Source organism: Peromyscus maniculatus, chromosome 11 (genome assembly GCF_049852395.1).
Source record: "Peromyscus maniculatus bairdii isolate BWxNUB_F1_BW_parent chromosome 11, HU_Pman_BW_mat_3.1, whole genome shotgun sequence".
Taxonomy (NCBI): domain Eukaryota; kingdom Metazoa; phylum Chordata; class Mammalia; order Rodentia; family Cricetidae; genus Peromyscus; species Peromyscus maniculatus.
This window is the reverse complement of record NC_134862.1, coordinates 58,252,891-58,276,114: the sequence shown is the minus strand read 5'-3', so window position 1 is coordinate 58,276,114 and position 23,224 is coordinate 58,252,891. Positions and strand designations below refer to the sequence as shown.

General features: G+C 38.1%; 1 long non-coding RNA gene across 3 annotated transcripts in view; it reads right to left on the bottom strand.

Annotated features, from left to right (window-relative positions):
• Positions 1 to 2,108: 2,108 nt before the first annotated feature.
• The window catches only part of LOC121821289 (uncharacterized), a 43,652-nt gene continuing 22,536 nt past the window's right edge, over positions 2,109 to 23,224 (bottom strand). The window contains exons 2-4 of one of the 3 annotated variants that reach the window (XR_013043321.1): positions 18,714 to 18,978; positions 15,745 to 15,787; positions 2,109 to 3,422 (exon numbers count right to left, since the gene is read on the bottom strand). This is a non-coding gene — a long non-coding RNA (uncharacterized LOC121821289). Of the gene's footprint in view, positions 3,423 to 15,149; positions 15,788 to 18,713; positions 18,979 to 23,224 lie in introns of those variants that run through there. The other 2 variants (XR_006062015.2, XR_013043320.1) reach the window with 2 other exon arrangements.

The following is a 23,224-nucleotide window of genomic DNA, read 5'->3' as shown; positions in this document are numbered from 1 at the left end:
GGGTGACGCCGCCCCCTAGTCACCTTCCCCATATTGGGCCGGAGCCGGTCGTGGCACATCGCTGCGGGTCGCCGGCCAGGGGGCGGTCCCTCGCCGACCCCATCCCCGGCCCCGCCTGCGTGCCCCTGCCACATCCCGTGTCCGCCTGCGCCGCCGCTGCCGACTGTGCCGCTCGGCCGCCCATCGCGCTATCCACCGCCCCTCCGAGCGAGAGGCTGTGGGGCGCTGCCGCCGCAGGCTCTCCGCCGCCCGGGTCCCGGCCGGCCGCGCCGGGGGCTGCCGCGCTCCATGGCGGCTGGTCGCCGGCCCCGCCTCTGGCCCCGCCTGCGCCGCCGCGGGCCCCCGCGACCGCGCCGCGGCCGCGCGGACGGGAGGAGGCGTGGGGAGCTCCGGCACCCGCCGCCGCCACCGCCATCACCGCTGACGGCCTGCGGGGACTGGGCAGGGGGCGTCCCGGCGCCCTAGCTTCCCGGCAGCCCCGCCTGCGCGCCCGCCTGCGCGCCCGCCTGCGCGTTCCCATTTCCCACGCTCGCCTGCGCACCCGCCTGCGCGTTCCCATTTCCCACGCTCGCCTGCGCACCCGCCTGCGCGTTCTCTTTTCCCCGCACCCGCCTGCAAGCCTGCCCGCGCGCCCGCCTGCGCCGGAGCAGCGGCCTGCGGGGAGAGGAAAAGACTTGCTGGTGTGGGGTTAGGGAGGAACAGGGAGTGGGAGGGATCCGCCGATCTGGCTTCCTCGGCCCCGGGATTCCGCGAGCGCTGCTGCTGCCAGGGGGCTGAGGGGAAGAGAAACGGCTTAACCTATGGGGGAGGTTCTGTTGTCAGGAGTCTCCACATGGCAATGTATGGGACCTGGTCCGGGTGGCCATGGGGACTGGAAGCAAAAACTTTTCCCTCCACCTGTGAAATAAGACTGAGGTTAAAGGTTTCCTGACGAGGCCATCCTACATCCATTTTAACCCAATCGGCCTCGCAAAGAGTGATCTATTTTTTTTTTTTCTTGATTACGACTCCTTTGTTGTTGGCTCGTGTCTTTCTTTACGTCTGACCAGTGTTTAAGCATGAGGCTCAAGGGGGTGATGACAGTCTGTCCTATGGCTGTTTTTAGGAGGAGAACGGTTAAACAGAAAACAAAAAAAAACGACAGACCAATATAAATAAGACTAACACTCGCTGCGCGGCTTCGGTTCCAAACCGAAAGCAAAACCAGAAAAACCGTGCCCCCAGAGGGGTCTTCAGACCGTGCCACAGAGGGCACTTCAGATGAACCGTGGAACGTCTTCCAGGTTCCCAGATTCCCCTAGGACGTCTCCCAGGGTTCAGCGGCGAAGTCCAGACCCGTCGGTCCCCCCTTTCAGATCCACTGACACAGACAGATTATCAGACGCAGGCGCGGAGACAAACAAACAACATTTAACATTCAGACAAACAGACAACCCTCAGACTGGACAGGGATGACATAAATCAAGGCCGGCCGGCTTACCTCCTGATGGTGGGTCGGTGGTCCCAGGGAGGGGTCTCAATCCCCGTACGGGCCACCAAATGAAAGACCCCCGGCTGAGATCTTTCTCCGGGAGAGACCCCAACCCCAAGGAACACACCGAAACCACAGATCAGATGCAAAAGCAAGAGGGTTTATTTAGACCAGGTACCTGGGGCGAAGTCTCTTGGAGGACTTGCGCGCTTTCCTAGGGCAAGGGGGACTTTTTATGGGATCCCAGGGGCAGAGGCGCGGTTACAGAAGCGAGAAGCATAGTTACAGGGTCCCTATTGGTTGTTTCAAAGAAGGCCAGGGTGAACTTGGGGTCATGTGTGTGGCTGATTTGGCCTTGTCCAGGCCAGCTGCTTATTTCTCAAGGCCAGGGGGCCAGCCATAAAATATCCTGATTTGACTTAACTGTCTTTCTCTCAAGGCCGCCGACTACAGTTATCTTTCTCAAGGCTGGCCATAGCTATCTCTGTCAAGGCCGGGTAGCTGGCTATGGCTGTGAACTCCTGTTTTTCTGATTCCTGCAGAATGGCGTTTCTAAGGCCAAGTTATAGGGGGGGGGGCGCATTTCATTGGCCCAAAGCCCCATGTCCTCATAATGGAGCGGGGGTCTTTCAGTAGCTGTGAACACAGTGAAAAAGAAGCTAGCCTAGACCCCTGGCTTCCTTTCAGATTGTTGCCAAGTGTTTCATTCTAATTTTTTCCTGGGGCAATTTGCTTTCGGTATCAAAAACAAACTGACAATTTTTTTTTTCTTTAGAGGATTTTGGGTATGTTTTGTGTTAGCAACCGATATAAATACTGAAACTACCATTTTGTAGCAATTAGTTGTGATGTGGTCTTCATAAGCTATATTACGTGACTAATAGCCTCCTGACATCCAAAGGTAATGGCGTGCCATTCACTTTACATGTACAAATTTTGCCATTTCACGGTCAGAATAAACTAAGACCAGAAATCTGATTTCAAAAAAAAAATATATACCCAGTTTTAAAGGTGATTATTTTCAAAATGATTGGCACATTATACTATTAAGGTTGTTTTTGCATAATCAAAATTTAATTTTGAGAATTTCCACTCAATTTTTTTAAATTAAATATAGAAAATAGTTATGCGACTCACTGTGATTTGCTACTTTATTTTTGCGTTAGGGTCCATAAGAGTTAAGCACAGATGCGAAAACACTTTTCAACCTATTCTCATATTTTGCCTGGAGTCAAAACCCTTTAGAACTTCAAAAAAGTTAGATCAAAATTCCATTTTCACTCTTTTTTTTTTCTGTTGATCCCTCAGTGCTTTCAGATAATAAGCGGAGCGGGAGCTCAGAATGTCGAAATACTGTCAAGCGGGTTTTCTCATTGAATTTCCAATCTAAGCAGAAATCTCATGAAGAAACTACTTTTACCGTATCTCAAAAGTACAGAAAGTTTAAGTAGAATGCCAAAGTTTGGATTATTATTTAAAACAATCCTCAAATCATCTCAAGTTATCTCTATTTCCTTTGCTCTCATCATTAATAGGAAACTTTTCCCTTGGTCAGACATGGGTGCACTTGCCTATAATGCTACTGATTTGGGGAACTGAAGCAGGCCGGCATCCATGAGTTCAGGGCAGGCTTGGTGGATTACAGGCTGCCCTCTGTGATTGTCACCCTGTTTGGTTATGGCCCTGTCTTATTTTGATCCTGTGTGATTGCGGCCCTGCCTCCTTTAAAAGAGATGAAACAAAAGAAAAGCCTTTCTTACATAAGAATTTCTCTTATGATATTAACTTCATCCTTTATCAGAAATAATTAGTTCAATTTATCCTAGCATGTCAGCACTTGTTTTATTCCCAGCAGTAAGGATGTAGAAGCAGGAAGATCTCTGAATTCAAGGCCAGCACTGTCTGCAGAGTGAGTTCTAGGACAGTCAAGGATACATGGAGAAAGCTTGTCCTGGAAAAATAAATAAATAAATAAATAAATAGGAACAAAATGATTACTTTCAGAGGAAATGATAAAGTGATTATTTTCTTTTTCTTTCACAGTGCTGAAGAAATATTAATGAAAACAGGAAAGGTCTTAAACGTACAACAGTGAAGAGAAGGTATGGAGTGGGAAGGGTTTGCCATAGCTGTGTAAATGAACTTGTGGAAATGGAAAACAGATGGGAGGATAATGATGGATAATTAGCATTAAGAAGGGAGATGCTCCAAAGGAGGACAGAGTGAAAGTAGTTTGCTCTCAGAATGCAGGGAAGCCATGTCACTAGTAATTGGGGGGAGGCTGTTGAAGAAGTACATTTTGTGCCAGGAGTACTTGTTCCAGGTGCCTAACGACTAAAGGTTGCCTCTGGCTAGCACTGCTTCCTGCCTTGATCTATAGTGTATGTCACTCAGGGTAGAGTCTCTCTGGCAGAAGTCATCACAACAATGTACACTATTCCGTGAGCAAGGAGCCGGGCCTTTTCTATTACGAATGCTCCTTCTCAAATCCAGTAATTCTAGAATCCAGGCCCATTTATCATACAGTCATATAGCCTAAAGAAGAATATAAGTGCTTGTACATGCAGATGGAGTTTCTAGTAAGACGTGTAAGAAGTGAAGATATGTGATTTTTATAGAGAGAAAAAAATAATTCCAACAATTGGAGAAAAAAGACCAACTGCTAATACGAACCAATTTAGTCATTTTAAAATGGGAATGGGAAGTTTCTTCAAAGATCTTTAGCATTAGTTATTCCTCTCTATGTTCCTTTATCCTGCTTTTGTATCTCCTACCTCACTTAATCTCTGCCCCATTCTTTCTCTTTTCCTTTTCATGCTGTCTGTGTTTTTACTATATCCCCACCTTGTCATCCCCCTGTCTGGAAATACTCCCATGATACCATTCTAGTGTCCTAGCTTCTATGGGCAGTTCAAGCTAAATCTACAAATGTAAGGATTCAAAGCTAGGATCCATATATGAGAGAAAACATGAATCTTTTGCCTTTCTGGGTTATCTCACTCAGAATTATAATTTTTTGTTTTGTTTTGTTTTTCAAGACAGGGTTTCTCTGTGTAGCTTTGCACCTTTCCTGGAACTCACTCTGTAGACCAGGCTGGCCTCGAACTCACAGAGATCTGCCTGGCTCTGCCTCCCGAGTACTAGGATTAAAGGCGTGCGCCACCACCACCCGGCTGAATTATTATTTCTATGTCCATCTATTTATCTTCAAATTCTATTACTTCACTTTCTTTATAGCTGAATACAATCCCATTGCATGTTTTCATTATACACTTACAAGTTGATGGACATTTAGTATTTACATTTCACTGACTACTGTGCAGAGAGCAGCAAAGAACATGAATAATCAAGAATCTGTGTTATAGGATATAGTCATGGGTTATGCACCCAGGAGTGATAGAGCTCTGATTTCAGTTTGGAGGGATTCTCTAACACTAGATGAGGAACTGCTGGTAATGGATGGCTTCTGAAGGGTAGTCAGTTTTCCGCAGATTAAAATATTGTCTATAGAAAATATGAGAATAAAACCAAGAAAATTTCCAGAAACAAAGTAGAAAAGAGGAACCCTGAACTATCAAAAAGAAAGAGAAAAGTAAAAATAACATGACACCTCCAATCATTGAAAATCCAGTCATCAGCTCCTAGGAATTAAGAAGAAACTGAAACACGAAATAAAAAAAAAAATAATGACAGTAACAAAATAAGGTAGACTGAAATTTTTGACAAGCAAATATATCTTTAAATGCCAACATCCTTTAAATTCCAAATAAACTAAATAAAAAAAAATGATCACACAGACCTCAAAAACCTGAGTGGTGAACAACCTAGCAAAAACTGCTACTATTCAGGATATTTTTACAGATAATCGATCTCTACCAAAATCAACATAGATGCATCCTGTGGACACTACTCTAAAAAAAGTTCTGGTAATTGGAAACAAAACTGAAATTCTAGTTCTCCCTGGCATTAATACACCTCAACTATGACAGAAACATGTGTCTAGTTTACGTGACAAAATTTTTACAAGCTTGGCACCTTACTACCGTCAGCATAAGTGTGACAAGTGAAGACACACTGGACTTTCAGAAACTCATAAACTAAAATACTTAACTTGTATGAATTCTTTTGGCAAAAAAAATCCAGATGATAATTAAAGAAAAGCAATAATCCTCCAACAAATATATAGTAGAAAAAAGAAGCAATATAAATGAGGAAAAGAAAGTCTAGACTAGCAGCTAATTGTGCAGTCAGCCCCTAGAGCAAATATTTTATGCTTCACCAGAAAAATGTCACGCCCTAACAAGGATGCCCTTTCACAAACTATGGATTATGTACTGTAAGTAGTTTAATTAAAAGCATCTGTGCAAGGATGCCATTATGGCAGATGCTTAGAGAAAGACAAAGAAATTAGAATCCCAGAAAAAAAAAAAAACTTAAAAATTGCTCAATGAAATTTAAGTATATAAAGCATTTAAAAGGCTAGGATTCCTTTTGTATCTAGTTATACATTGGGATCCTGTCTTTATGGGATACAAGATGAGTGTCAAAGAAGTCAGAGTGTCACTTCCTCCCAAGTAGGTACAAGTTATTTGGTTGTGCAATTAAACTTCACTCATAATTTTAATGTACCAAATGCCATCTATTCATCTTTTAAGTAACAGCGTACAGATACAAAATTCAATTGCAGTTGGACTACTACAGAAAAGAAATCAGGAAAGGGTTTAAGTTGCTAAATTTTGTCTTACATATTGGAAAACAAGCTTTTAAATTCACCTGGCTTGCCGTGGGGTGGTGGCGCACGCTTTTAATCTCAGCACTCTGGAGGCAGAGCGGGGCAGATCTCTGTGAGTTCAAGGCCAACCTGGTCTACAGAGTGAGATCCAGGAGAGGCACCAAAACTACCACAACAAAAAGTTATTTCACCTGGCTCACCACCAAAAGATGAAATGAAGAATTAAAAATTGTAAGATATTTGGTTGATAAACAATGACCACACTGATTACAAAAAAGATAGAAGACGGACGGAACTGATTCAGAGGAATGCAAGGACAAACAAGCTAAGTCTCTGCATTTCAAAGTAGAGACAATGTGTCCTCTATAAACAGGATTAACAAGGATATAATATATACATTGCTATTCATACTGTACAAATAATGACACCAGGGTTAATAAGAGAATAACTTAAAGTGTTTGTCTTAAGGAAAAAAAAATCAGAACTACGTGATTTGTCTGACAACTTTAATTTTGTGTTTTCTTGAACTGTTTGATATTTTAACTTTTAACCAAGTGTTTAACGCCTGCATTAAATGTATGATTATTTTAGAAATAGAAATATATGTGGTTTGTTAAAAAAGAGAAGACACCCTTCAGAATGAGTGTGGGCAAAGAGCATGGAAATGCGTTCACCTCAAATAGCCTAAAACTATGCATTTTTAAAAAAAAAAAAAACTATGTATTTTTTTACACTCAATTAATTAATTAATTTAGCAAGAACATACTTTTGTGTGTGTATAAAATATTTCAGATATCTGTTGCCTCCTTTTATCTTGTGAGTTCAAATCCAGATTGTGAGCCTGGGCAGTGAGTATCTTGATTAAAATTGATTTTAATAAAAAATTATCTCACATATAAACAGATGCCTATTTATATTGGTAGATTCTTTCTACATATATTTTCATAATACCCTTTTAAAATTGATTATTTAAAGAATATTTAATGTTCACAAAACAAGCCTAACATCTTTTGTCTTAAAGATTTATTTTTATTCATGTGTCTCTGTGTGTGGGTTTGTACATATGAGTATGCATATGTCTTCAGAGGCTAAAAGAGGGAGGTGGATTCCCTTTTTCTGGAGTTACAGATGATTGTGAGCACGTAGTATTCACTGCTGGGAACAGAACTTGGGTCCTCAGTGAATCAGTATGTGCTCTTATCACTGAACCATCTCTTTAGTGCCATAACATCCATGTGTAATAACAGAATGACTTAATGGTATCATACTTGATAAAAATTTTTCTGTCTGTTGAGAATATGGGTAATCTCCATTTATTTAACTATATAAGTATGTAAAATGAGTATGTATGTGTATTGCTTATTGTACATGCTGAAAATTACAATTAAAAGAATTTATAGATAGTAAATTGTTAGATAAGATTTATTTATTAGCTGTTGACTTTCCATGCAACTTAAAAAATTAAAAATACTTCTGAATGGTGTGTGCCAGTATGTGGCCTCTGATTGGCAACCTATCATGCTTCAGAATTAAGTAGGTTGATTGCAAAAATATGAATATTTGAAACTAACCTACCAGCAACATTTTTCGTTTCTCAATTACAATATTTTTCTGTAAAATTAAGCCCTGAAAATTTACATTTCTGGCAAATATCCAGTTGATTCTAATGCTGCACCTTGCTTTTGAACCAGCTTGCTAGAAAGCAGAAAATATTTCCTTAGGTGGATGCAGTCTTCTAGTTTTTACTATGTCATTTATTTATTTATTTATTTATTATCATATTTATTTATTTTATTGTTTATTTCACTTCATTTATTTATTATCACTTCATTCACAATGTCAGCCTTTTATACCAATATGGTAAACTCATCATATATATTTCTTCTGATTATCAATAACCTTATAAATAAATCTAGAAAAAAGTGTGTTGATGTTTACCAGTGAAGTGGCCTCTTGGTTCTTCCCACTCTCTGAAATTAGTTCCCTTTAGCTTATTAATCTTCCTGAACAATCTTTCAGTAGTAAGTTTCCTAGTAAGGAATCCTCTTGGTTAATGTTTATCTGAACAGATCACTATTTGGAATTAACATTTACATAACACTTTTAAAAGATATGTAAGTCTCAAATGACAGTTTTCAGGGGTTATTTTTGTTCATTATTTTAGAAAAATTCTAGTTCCAGTAGCCAGCCTTGCTTTGGTTTGCCCTTGCTTTTACTGGATCGGAGTATCATTCCCTTGTTAACACCAATTGCAGTTTAATCTCACCACACTGATTTATTTTCCATCTTCCGTGTACAGTCAGTTCTTATTGAAATATGTTCTCATTATTCAAATCATAGTGTCTTGAATCATCTACTAATAAACAAATCTGTCTTTTAAACCCAGTCCCATAATACAATATCAAAAAAACATTTTTGTGCCTTAAATTCTGAACTGTTCTTAACTCTACACATTTTGTCTGACCCTACATAAAATCTTTATCATTACAGAGCACTTCTTTATGTCACTGTCTTGTGTAATCTAAACTACTAGATCAGTAGTAACTAGGAAAGTTATGTTACTGTTATATTCATATTTCTACTTCCTTAATCTCCAACATACTTATTGTATAAATACCATATATATTTCTTAGTCAAAATATACCAAGAAAATACAGCTAGTATAATAGGTATACTGTTGATGACAATAATTTTTAAGCTACTTAATGAATTTCAAACTACCTACACAAGTTTCTGGATCATTTTCTTCTCATTTTAGCTGAAGACAGCGGACATGACTGATTTGTTGCATATGGTGTGATGATCTATGGCTGGACATTGTGTGCTACCTGGATTCTTCTTTCATGAATCACAGATCTACTTCCCTAGCTCTGGGAGCACTGATGATAAGATACTCTCAGATGTTAATCCCTATCAGTGTTATAACTTCAGAGAGTCACTGTGCCCAAGCTCATGGACTGAGGGATGCCTCATCGGAAAACAACTATCACTAAGATCAAGTCCAGCTACCTCCTCACAATATGCATACATCTCCATGCAAGTCCAGAGGTATCTTTAGTGGAGACTTTAGTCAAGACTCTTACCCTCTTCTTCCCACCTATGCTGGACCTTCCATAGAAAAATTAGTCTAATATTCATTGCATTGACTTACCTGGGGAAACTCACTTCACTTCACAAGATTAAGATTAATCCAATGCAAATGTAAATTGTCATTCTTTTGTAATAAGTGTGCTTTAAAAATCTCGTTTTCTTTAGAAGATCCTAATCAATTACTGTGTAGGAATGCAAACAGAAAGCTATATTTATCCAACAATAACTACAACAGTAAATTTATTCTGGAAATACCAATCTAAAGTCATACTGAGCCAATCTGATTTTTCACTTTTTTATATATCTCTCTCCCATTGATTTTCCTGAGCTCATGTAGACAAGAGCACAACAAGTAGACAGAATATATTAACTCCATTTAATATGTGAATGTAATATAAATGAACCCCAGTGAATACTTAACATGAATGCATATTCATGGATCCCAACACCGCCCTTATTAGACACTTCCAGGGAGCCTGAAATTGTAGTTTCAAGAAAGATAAACTGAACATATTTATGGAACTGGTCATAAAGCCATTTTGCAAAAACTGCTCCCTTCCTCACCTGCTGACTGAAGCAATATCTGATCATTGTGGTTCAGAGAAGAAATCGATCATAATTTTTTTTAAACTAGGATACAAATAAAAACAAATTGAGGATAAATGAGAAAAGGTGTTTCTGTTCCACTTAATGTCTATTTAAACTGCTTACATCCTGGTTTTTAAATTGAAGCTCAGCCCTTCTGATTTCTGTTTCTTTGAAAGGTGTGGAAAAACCATTCTCAGAGTCAATAAAGAACACAAAATACAAGCACCAGCTTTGTGTACACTGGTTTTATATTATATTGAAGAAAAGGGATTTCTCATGATGCTCTTAAATTTTCTTTCTGCTTTTGATCCTCTGAGTGTTTTGTTGTAGATGAGAGGTGTAAAAGAGAGAGACAAAGCAGCCAAAGGTTCAGGTTCTAGCAAAGAAGGAAGGCGAACAAATACATTAACAAATACATTAACTAACCAAACTGCTGTTATGTGGGGCATGGACTGATGGGCAGGAAACCAGTATTTTCATTACACAGTAAGTTAATATGGGACAAGAACGAGTCACAAGAAAATTGTTCCAATATGCGGCATGGCTGACCTCTGGCTCTTCAGAGCAGAGCCTCTGCAAGGAACAAATCCTTCACTTCTTGTTCGATTGTGCACATCATCTGGAAATAAACACTTCTCACAAAAAACCATTTCAGTTAAAGCTTTATTCTTCAAACCATAATGTATGCCTGTGTATATACTGAATAAAAAGGTTTCTCAGGTCATTTACCTTTGCTAAAATGCCATTTTGACCAATTAGGTAAGTATGATAAAAAAGATACGTTTTTTAATTTCAATTTGTACGGTGACGGTAAAGTGGCTCTGGTGGTAGTTAACTTTGGATTGTATTAAGCTATTTTCATTTTAAGTTGCTACATTGTAATTATAAATATTTGTTGAATACACTGTGCCATTTTGTAACCTATATGCACTGTGAAATGCTATCAAACTTTAAAAATATTCATCATTTCTTTTTGTTAGGAACGTTGAGCATCTTCTGCAACACCGATCATGAGATAAAACGTAACTGTGGTCAGCCACAGCTAGCGGTTATTCTGCTGTACCAGACCATCACATCATTTTCCCAATTGCCCTGCAGATGAAGGGACAAAGTACAATGATATATGTATGATAATGTCATAATGGAGTCCATTATGTGTATGCTTATTTAAAAGATAAAAATAAGTTATTCTAAAAATATAAAAAATGTTATTTTTCAACCAATTGTATTATGTTTTAGTTTGCTTCATTTTTATTGTTTTGATTTTTTGTAGACAGTGTTTCATATAGTCTAAGACGGCTTTGAGCTCAGGATATAACCAAGCATGGCCTAGAACTCTGATCCTCCTGCCTCTGCCTCCTACCTGTTGGGAACACAGTTGTGAGTCACTATCCCTTGCTGCATCCTGTAGCAATAAACCATCCTTCCTCTACTTGTTTCTGATAATAGTATTATAAGTATTAAGTAGAAAAGCATATTCTGACACACTAGGCAAAAACATCCTCTTCTGTGGACTTAAATGAAAAGAAAGGCGTAGGATAGGAATTCATTAATTCATCTATTCATTTATTATTTGGGAGATTTTTTTTGAGAGAGGAATGTTTTATTTTTCCCTTTTATCTCTGACCCAAAGGTAATAGAGAGAAACTTACTGTAGAAGCAAATTATGTGGATGTGATGAAGAAAATGATTTAAAAGAAAAGAGATGGGACATGAAAGAGAAGGAACCAGGGACAGGAAAGGGAGAAGCAGATGGATAGGGAGGGAAAGAGGGAGAGGGATAAATATTTGAAGTGCTCTTGAGTTTACTCAGAGCATCAAGGAACACACAGAGAGCTGGAAAGGTGTGTTCAGGTGTATGCTAAGAGTGATGTGTAGCTAAGAAGCCCCCAAAGGAAAATCTGGTCTGTGCTTCACATTCATAGCAGACCTCAGATGAAAACCATTGTCTTAGTTAGGCTTTTATAGCTGTGAAGAGACACCATGACCATGGCAACTCTTACAAAGATAACATTTAATTGGAGTGGCTCACTCACAGTTTCAGAAGTTCAGTCCATTATTATCCTGAGGCAGATGGTGGTGGTTTTCAGGCAGATGTGGTGCTGGAGCTGGGAGTTCTACATCTTTCAGTCAATAGGAAGTCAACTGACACACTGGGTGGTATCCTGAGTGTAGGAAACCTCAAAACCCACCCCCACAGTGACACGTTTCCTCCAACAAGGCCACACCCACTCCAACAAAGCCACATCTCCTAATGGCGCCACTCCCTATGAGATTATGGAGGCCAATTTACATTCAAACTATCACAACAGTGTTCTAACTTTTAAGTGAAGTAAGTTTATAAAACCATGTATGTCGATTTTTATGAATGTGTTTTTCAAATATTTTATTTCATTCAGTGTAATGTTGTAAATACACCTCATTTTCATTCCAGTTGATAAATGTTCACCATTTTTTCTATATAGTAAAAGTATCAGAAAGTGGAATAGTCCCAGACTCTCATAATTTCTGAAAGGCTCTGGCTATGAGAGCTATTCATCTTACCGAAAGCATGCTGACATAATTGATGCCAATACCACTTCCTCCCCTTTCATAGGCTGGAAGCAGTTTTCAATAGTTCATTATAGAAGAGGAACCACTCCTCTGTCTAGTAATGAATGTATCTGATTCTATTCTGTTCTCCCCATCCCATTATCCTATTTCTGAAAGTCTACTCCTATGCCCTCAAGCTTTCTTAGCAAGTGTATTTCACAAGAAGCTTTTCGGCCTGAGACACAGTCTTTCCACTCACTCTACACATGAGCTATGTTTTACCTGTACAGTCTCTGGTATTCATTCAATTATATATAATCATTACAAGCCAAGCAGTATTCTCAGTTGTGTGTGTTAGGTAGTAAATAAAAAAAAATATATAAACCTTCTATGCTAGTGGCTCTTACAACTTAAACATTTTATTAATGTTATTCATTCAGATAGAACATGAATATTTGTTATTAGTTTGCTGACAGTAGATTTTGCAAAGTTATTAAAAATAAGAAGGGATGATGGAGATTTCTGCCAGCCTTCATAATGAGCTAAGTTTAGAAAAAGAGTGTATGTAGAAATGGTTTTGTGTGGTAAGGTCGTGAACAATCCTAAAACTAAGAATTATTTAGGCGAGATTTGCTAATTCAAGTGAGCTATCAAATTTCTTTGCACAACTATTCTCTTCAGGGTGCAATTTTTTTGTTAGTATCAGGGAAAAGGAATATAAACTCTAATGCAATATTTCAGGATTTTTTTTTCAATTTTGGAAGCTGAGTTGCAAAATATATAACTTCCTCCCAAGGCAGAGCTCTGCTTTCCCAAAGAGACACTTAGGCAGGGTGTTGGCTTGGGTGTTGAACACTAAATAGTCAAGCTGGCTTTGAAGTCTCATGCTGCCCCCCAACACGTTTGTTTTCTCAGAATCTATTTAGCCCAGCAGGGCATGGTATGAAGGTACTGAGAGCCAAGCTGCTACCCAGCAATCTAGGATGCTTGCCATGACTTCCTTAATTACCTCAGTGGTGCATATGGCTGAGCGTTTACTGTGTGTGCAGAAGCTGTGGCATATACACATAAGAGTAAGTTTATGGCTAGACCTACATTTTACCCCCAGAGAGCTAGGTAGAGACACGATAGGGGAGAAAGAAATAGAAGAACACCCATATTAAAGGTAAATATCAGTCACCAATAGATGTGATGAGATGTTCACATAGAATATACAGACATGGTCTGATTCTGTAGCAGTGTGTCTTATTTGTATAGTTATTTAGGATTTATTCACCAGTTTATTCATTTTGAAACAAGTCTTGTATGTAGCCCAATCAGGCATTGAAACTGTGATATAGCTCAGTCTGACTTGAATTCATGATCCTTGGCCTTCTTGGTCACTGCTACTCCTGGCAGCTACGTTCAACAAAATACCTCTCCCAACAGAGCACTATCATCACCCCACTATCTTTTTCCCTTGCTAGTCAGAAGGGTATGTGGACAATGAGTCTATTTCCTAGCCTCCCCTGGGCCTAAAACTAGATGAATGGTTAGTTCTTGATAATGAATGATAAATAAAATTGATAAGTACAAGTTGTAATCTCATCCTTATGAGATTTTTGTCTTTTGCTTTCCCTCTCTCTTTCTCCTAGTATGGATTATGGTAAAGAGGGACAAGGCTACCTTTTCCACTAGAATAATGAAGGCTAATATCCTGGAAGACAGAGGCACAAACAGTGGCATTTGTGTCTTTCTATATCTGTTCTTATCTCTATGTGTACAAGTGGGATGCAATGCCTGTTATTTACAGATTGTTGCATTAGTTATACTCCCTACAGATATTAAAATATGCATGTTCTTTATGAAAAATCAATTCTCCTAATAAACATTTTATGAACTTTTTAATTTTGTAGGACAAAAGTAGCTATTAAGCGTCCTGCCCTGGTGAAATATACTTTCAAAATATTGTCTGTAATCATTTAGTAATGGGCTTTATTCAGATCCTGTTTCTTCTGACAAATTGTGATATGGGCTTTCTTAAGTTTGTGTTCACATTTAGAATCCTAACATATTCAAGATGCCCTGCCCTCGAGTAGTTATGCAACAAAAATGGACTTTGGGTTTGTTGTTGTTTTTGGGCTTTTTGTTTCATTTTGATACTTTTTTGGTCTTATTGTTTTGTTTTAATTTTTCTTTTTTGTTGTTGTTGTCTTTTGAAAAAGAGAAAGATGGATGAATATGAAGGTGCAGAGGACCTGGGAAGAATTTAGGAGGGAAAATATCAAAACAAGTTGTATGAAAAGATTTTTTTTAAATAATTAAATTATAAAATTGTCAAGATCTCTTTTTATGTCTAAACAGTGCTTCTTTCTTTCTGGCCTGGTGACCAATACTGACTTGTCTCTTCATTTTTCTATTTATAGAATGTGGGAGATTTGCTATTCCCTGTGTTTTAATTACTTGACAATAGATTTTTTCTGTGAGTATGTATCAGCTTATATTTCTGGTGAACAAAATTTCATGTGCCTGGACCATTACAGTAGCTGTTTATAGGACATTTATTTCCCAGATATAGATGTGTCAATCAGAATGTATGACAGATGGAAGTCTACAAATGTTAGTGTCCAATCTCCTTCATGTACAACCTACCAGTGTAGCAACTGACCAGCAACATCCTTCCCACACTTAACCAATAAAAATTGTTCTGTTGGTTTAAACTTTGGAATATGATCTATACTGCCCCCCCCCAAAAAAAAACCTTCAAATGTCTCTTAAATTTTCTTTGATCTAGTCTTGTTAGTATTAACTAATGGTGTATAGTGAAAAGCAATTATTGGAGACTGTCCAATAGACAGGGTTGTCACAGATGCTATTTTTTATTATTATTTTCTCAGAGGAATTAAATCAGTTAACATGACTGGGTTCGTTGCTATAAGATGGACATACTGTATAGTGAGAAAAAATAATTCATATGTGCACCAATGACAGAGATGCTGTGGAAAACCTTGGACTTGCATATTTATTCCCTTATTTAATTTATGGCCAGTGTTGATGTTTTTCTTTTCTTTATATTTACTGAAATGTTCACTTAAATGTAGATTCTTTTTAAACTCTTTCTTGTCCTTGTCCTCAATCTTCCAAGGAGAGAGTACAGATGGTATTTTAAGACCCAAAGAAGTAAAGCTCTAAGAAGTCTAGAACTGAATTCTTGAATATGTATTCTTTATGGATATGCACTTATTTCCACTTAAATTTGAATAGTTAAACCCTAGTAAAATTTAAAAAAAAATAGTTCTTTAGTTGCCTTGGCTAATTCTTCAGAGTTGTCCTCTGACCTCTACATATGCACCTTGGCATGGGTGTATCCACATTCATTTGCACACCATTCACACCTGAAAATGAAATAACAATAAGTGAAATTAAAATTGTAAGATAATTTTAAAGTTCAGATAATTTTATCCCTTTAGTGTGCCAATCTGGATAATAAAGAAACTATTATCTAATGTTAACATAAGGGCAGTAATGGGGTGAGATTTACACTGCCAAAACATCTATGGTCTCAGCAATATAAATCAGTTTCCAGCTTGATTTCTGCCTAGACTCGGGGCCTGTCCCAAAACATAGAGTTGTCAACCTCTGTCTCCTTTACAGTTGCCATCAATAAATCAGTAATGTTATTGAGAACAGAAAAGCTAACCAATATAGGAGTATGGACACAATAAAAATAGGAGGAGGTGACCCAAGGTATCTACAAGGTGAGAGCCATAAAAAGCAAAAGAAGTGATTTAGTATAAACAATACAAACCATGACATGTAAGTCATGGGAGCATTACATACACTAACAATAAAACATGAATGGGGGCTTCTTTGTATTTGAGGGAAACAGCTTTCTGTTTGTACAGTATACATAAACTACAAAATTCAAGCTTTTTTTTCTTAGTTATACATGTTAACAATGAAAGCAATTTACATGAGAATTTTGCATCTAACATTTAACATTATATAAAGGAAAGAATGATTGATTTAATGTTTTGATGAGTTCCTGTTGAAGAAAGAGTAATTTTAACGAACAGTGGATTGTACAGAAGTTAACTGAAATCTTGTATTTGTTTGTCCTCTATGTAAGCCCATATTTCAAATAAACTTAATGTGGTTTAAATTGATACACCTTTTGTTTTCTACTTTCATTTATTGATTGAAAAATTTCATATATGTATGTATACAATGTGCTTTGACCCAGTCTGTCTTCCATTTTTTTCACTTCAATACTTCCCCTTTCATCCTCCACCACTTTTGCCTTCCAACTTCATGCACTCTTGAAAACCAATAACCTGATTCTCTTTAGTGCTGGTTGGATGTCTGTGACTGTGGGACCATCTACAGGTGAAAGCGTAGTGGCCCAGTTCCTGACTTTCTGAAAAACATTGACTTCCTCTTCCAGTACTGTTGATTGACAGTAGCTCCGTGGATAGGAGTGGGACTTCTTGAGCTACTCCTGGATCCATGCTGAAATTTTGGCTGGCTCAATCTTGTGAAGGTCTTGTGCATACAGTGTAAGCTACTGTGGGTTCATGTGTACAAATGGCAATGGTATATATAACTACATTGACATGTCTAACAAATATTGTTTTACTGAAGATGTCTAGGCCCTCTGTTTCTCACTTTTTAAATTAATGGAATAAAAAATTTAAAATGAAAAAAAAAAAACCCAGCAACATAGTTCCCGAGATAGCTATAGAAAGATCTTTTTTGTTGTTATTGATGATGTTTATTTGTTTCATAAAAGGAGTCTAATCCTGTAGCCACAGTTGAATTCAGTGTCCCCTGACATCAGACTGACATTGAATTCAGTGTCCTCTGAGTGCTGAGACTAAGGGTGTGTACCAACACACTCAATTATCTAGCTTTTTCAGTTAACAAATAAATAATTTAAACTGAAAAAAAATGAAGAAGGTTTACAAGATAGTTACATAAATATTAAGACAGACAGACAGACAGACAGACAGACAGACAGACAGACACATACACACACAGAGAGAGGGGGGGAGACAGAGACAGAGACAGAGAGACAGAGAGAGCCACCCTTCAGCTCCCATGGAAAGGACTTTATCACATAATCACTAAGAACAACCGTCCTTCGAACCTGAACAGTATGAGTAGGAAGTTATTGGTATAGTTAACAATTCATATTCTAAATTCCAACATACTGATCTTAGCATCTATTTTTCCAATTAAGACCTAGCCATTCTTTCTGGATCATGGGACTTCCAAACAACTGGGAGATGACAAGCTGTGGAGTAATGTTATCATCCTATGGAAGACAAATGTACTGGGAGGTAAACAGAAAGATACCTTTAGTAGTCTCTATAGCTGGACCAAGCTTATTTGACATCTTCCTCTCTGTTACAGACTTCCCTTGTCTCAAAATGTTGATTTTGGAAAGCCTATAAGTTTTTTTCCTCTTCTTTTGAGGTATAAGTATTTTTACAGTTTCTGAACACTTTGCCAGGTTGAAAAATCCTCAGTAACCTTGGGCCATTTCCTTGAAATGCAGTCACTGAAGAAATTAGAGCCTCCTTCTCCTCGTCACTGTGGGGAAAGAGATGCCTATTTTTCTTCCTTGTTTCAAGCTATAAAATAATCCTTCATGTATTGTAGGTGAAGTCAGTTAGTACATAGATAATTTGAGATCCCAGAACACAGGTAAGTAAAATCTCTCCATGTTTGTCTTCACAGAGTTGTATGTGTATTGTTGGATGAGCTCTCTTATTTATTTGTAGCAGTGATAGAATAATAATGGTAATATATAATTCATAATTTTGCCCCAGTGAGCCTCCCTTAACAATACATAGCTGACAAAAGATGCTTGGTTTTGATTTCAAGACATATTATTTTGATAATTTTCAGTCAAGACACTGAAATATTGACTTTCTAATGCTCTTCCACTTTTCCTTGTTTTCTTTTTTTTTTTTTTTTTTTTTTTTGGTTTTTCGAGACAGGGTTTCTCTGTGTAGCTTTGCGCCTTTCCTGGAGCTCACTTGGTAGCCCAGGCTGGCCTCGAACTCACAGAGATCCGCCTGGCTCTGCCTCCCGAGTGCTGGGATTAAAGGCGTGCGCCACCAACGCCCGGCTTTTTCCTTGTTTTCATATTAGAAATTCAAACTCTTATTCCTCAGTGCTCACTGTTGATAGGTTAATTGGTATTCTATATATTTTCCTATACTTCTATTACAAAACTCCTTCAAATATTAGCTAATAAAGATATAACTTTTGGGAGCTTTATTTTTCCCAGGTCATGGCTACAAATATAAAGCTAACCATCACTGATATGTCAGCCTCCATCTGAGCCTTCTGATCCAAATTCATCTACTATTCCTTACATTCTTCATAAGGTTGATTTCTTCCTTTGTGTTCACCTAAGCACTTCCATTTTCTTTAATCACTATTTCAACATTCAATCTTATTACAAATGAATCTTGATGCCTGGGATGACAGCACACACTTCTAATCCCAGCTCTCACGAAGATGATGTAGGAGAATATTAAGTTTGAAGCCAGCCCAGTTGGATGCTAATAGGAAGATTCTGAAACGAAAAGAAAAATGAAGGAGGGAGTGAAACAGAGAAGGGAAACGAACGCAAAAACAAACAGACATTGGTACTTTGACTTTGTGTGAGATGAAAGCTCTGTTTATAGGACCAGAGACACTGCAAGGGTGACTCCTTCACAATGCACTCAGTCGTATGATTTGCAGATCTTGTGAAACTTCACTCAGATCTTTTTTAGGCTGTTAGTCACTGCATCACTCTTGTTGCTGTAGCTTCGCTTTGGATAACATTTGAATGTGTCCCTCAAAGGTTCATGCATTGAGACATAATGTTTATAAAAGAAAGGGTAAACTTAATGCACATCTAGTTTTAGAGGCTGGGACTTTGGGAGGGGATTAGGATTTGACAAAGCCATCATTGGGTGAAGCTCCCCCGACTTCATCCTGGTAAACTAGCAAATAGAGCAAGATGTTAGAGGATTCCCAGGTGTGTTGCTCATCACTTGCTGTGTTTTGCTCTGCACTGCCTGAAGATGGCGCTATCAAAAAGGTATTGTAGATGTGTATCCTTAACCTCCAGATGGGGGAGCTATACAAAGTACCTTATAGGTTACCAAGTCCATGGCATTATACTATCAGAAACAGAAAAGGGGATAATATACTAATTTTCCTTGGAGAACTACAAATCATTTTATTAATAGTATTCATATAGCCATGGATAATACTATTAGTGCTTGGTATCATTTGTGCTAGCAAAGGAAGGTGGCTTACTATAGTAAGTACTTTGTGATGCTGCTGTGTGGACCAGTACACAAGAAGACCAGATTAAATATGTGGTTAATTGAGGAAGATCCATGTGGACCTTGGGATGTGTGTTGTGTTCCAACTCTGTCCATGTAGGCTTCTAGTTTCTGTGTATTACCCGAAACAATAGTGATTTGTGGTAAAGAACTATAGTGGAGTTGATTGGTGAGTCCTGTCCAGTGTCCTTATAGTTAATATGTGGCCATCATCTTAGATGGTAGCTTATTGTATAAAGGAAAAATTAAAAATAAAACTTTATTTAGAGAATTTTTTGTTTAGGTTCTTTTGATTAATGAGTTTCCAGCTTTGCTCTTGGCTTAAAAAAAAAAGATTGAGAAGGAATAAAGGAAGGGAATGAAAGTCATGAGAATGAAAGATACAGAAGAAAAATATTAAGAAAACAAAGCCCGTTGATAGCTTCATTTGTAGCTGCCCCCATTGCTGGCAAAGCCTTGGTATTTTCACACTATGTCACCATTTATTTAATGAGAATTGTGAGTGACCATGAGAACCTTTCAAAGCTATGTCTCAACAACAAATAACACACAGACATAGTCTAATAGTGATCACCAGATACTTTGTTTCCAGCTTTATTCAATGACTGCTACTTTTCCAGCGGCAACTGTAACCCCTGATTTATTTTCTATGACTTAGGAAAAGATCCCCAACATCAAGATGTATTTACGTGTTGGCAATAGCCAATACAAAGAACATGCCTGCTCCTTTCCAACTACCCTCCAGATGAAATCTTGTAAACATGAATCTCTTTTCTCTTAAGGTTTCAAACACATCTGGATCTCACCAGGTCTGGAAAGATGGCTCCATTGCTGCACCAGAAGGAATAAACCTAACTTTGGTGGTTCCACCTCAGATGCACTTTCTAGTGGCTTTTAGCTTTGCCATGGATCAAATACCACTCTATCACAGAACTTGAGGCAGATTGTTAATTCATTCATTTTTGGTCACATGACCATTTAGGGACAAAAAAAATAAGCACAGGGATTCTGGCTCATACATTCATATTCTCACATGTATGCTGTACTTAAATGATAGGCTGTGAGAAAGTAGCCAAACCAAAGAATATCTATTCAAGCTGCCACTAATGAAACCAGGAAGCCAACAGCATGCCACACTTTACTAAAAAAGATGTACAAAAGAGATGCCTGGTAGTTTCTATATACCTGGATTTAGAAGAGTTCAGCCATTTATCTAAATATTTATGATCACATATCTTATTCAAGGATTTACAATTCCTTCCATTGCCTGAGGTCTAAACAAAGCTGTAAATGTAAAGGAAGTTGCTTTTACTATGGTATGAATATACTTTTTCTAATCCTTTCCTCTTTTCTGTTCATGAGAATGTTATTTATGGAAGAATTGTTTGGCTCTAACTTAGTAATAGAAGAGAAGAAAAAGTAGGAAGGGGAATCAAAGACTGGCAAAAAGTGAATCTGAGTGATGTCGAGTCAATTTACAGGAACTACACAGAGTTACTGTGTGCTCAGGAGAAATCTGCAAAGCAGCTGACAAGAAGCATTTCATCTTCATTTTTAATATGAATTTCCCACTCTGCCTTATTGCTTTTCTGCTTTATGAATTCTCTTTCTTGTAATTTCTCCAGATATGTGATGATTATATTCTAGAATAAACATCCTTTGCCTGTGGAATACACAAAATATAGTATGCCATACTTAGGGTCAGACCATTGATTAAAAATGAAAGGTAATTACAGTTATGCAATGGAATATATATTTGCTTTTGGGTATTTTTTCTTTGAGTAAATTATAGCTCTTTGCTGTATTTTTGTAGTCCTGTGGGCAAAGCAATTAGTGATTTGAACTACCAAATCTGTTTGGAAATAATGGAGCTTATATAGTCTTGTGCTATAATTGCTTTTCTGGGCCCCTCCCCATCTCCCTGCCTCCCCCTCATCACTTACCCACATTTAATCCTGTTTAAATAGCAACATGTCAAACATGTCTGCTAATCAGCTGGCTTAGTATCCCATGGAGATTTCTGCAGTTTTAAGCACTACATTTCACTATGTAAGGATTTTTCCCAAATATTGACTTTTGGTTTTCAAGGTTACTGATGATGTGTTCCAGGACATTAATCATTCTAACCACCTCAACAAAGAAGCTCATTAAAAAGACAAATACATTTATCAAGCAAATCATCAAGAAGATTATATACTTTCTACCCATAACAGATTATAGCTGAATAAATGACTTGAGTACTTTATAATTAAACATGCAGAACCCTTAATATGTTAATACTCAGATCCTTCATTGAGGAATAGGATGGTCTGGGTTTTCTAACACATAATTAATATAGCACAATTTAGTTGCAATTATGTGAGTTAAAACAGGACTAGTGCTGTGAGTATACAAACTCAATAAGGTTTTAATATTGTGATCAAGCCTAAATGCAAGGACATTAGAAACTGAAATGTCTGGAAGTTTGAGATTTCTGCAGAACATGTATCTGGATTTTTGGTATCTAACAAACACACGGTCTCTGGCTTTGAAATAAAGCTTCAGGTGGAAGAGACACAGCTAACCAGACCTTCGCCCTCAGGCTTCACTGAAGCTGGAATGATTATTTCTTTTGTCAGCCAAAATAATACTTTAAAGGTTCAGGAAAGGCCTGAGGGGTCAGTTTCCTCTCCGGGTCCAATCTCATCTCTTGTTCTATCTCTCACCCACCTACCTCACACAGATCTGACTTTTGCTCCAGAAATTTTGCAGTCCTATCTCCAGGTCTCCAAATTAATGGTCACAGATAACCTTGAATTGCAGCCCTCCGGCAGGGGAGATATCTCAGCAAGTTCATATTTCATTAAATATCTGATTTTAGGCTCAAAGTAAGTATACTGCTTTCTAGTAGAGCCTTACTAAAACATGTGCAAAAAAGCTAACATCCTCAACTATCAAAATAAATAAATAAATAATAAAAAAAACACTGCTATCAGATCTCTCTACTGAATCCAAAGGCTAATGGGCTACAGAGTCATTAAAATTTGTGTCACTATCTAAAACACACTTGCTGACTTCAGTGAGTGGTATCAAAGTAAAAATTGCATCAAAGTTATGTGTGCAAGGAAGAGTCTATTCGATGTTCTTCCAATGGAGAAAAGAAGACTGATGGTGGACATAGTTTAGGCAAAACAGTGACTTTAAGAACTGGCAGTGGAGGGTGGAAGATGGATGTCACATGTTGTCTGTGTGTGACAGCTGGCCTTACCTAAGGGAAGAGTATACTTTATCTTTACATCAAGTGCTCCTGTGTTTTGAGCTCATTATGTTCTGCTCTAAATTACTGCTGATTACATAAAACAGTGATTATTTTAGACTATGTCTTGCCTTCAGTGAGTTCATTTTACAAGCAGCGTTGGACTCTATTTTGAAGATGGTAGATCACTGTTCACCTGAGAGGACACATGAATGCCACCATCTGTCTTTCACCAACCATACAGCACA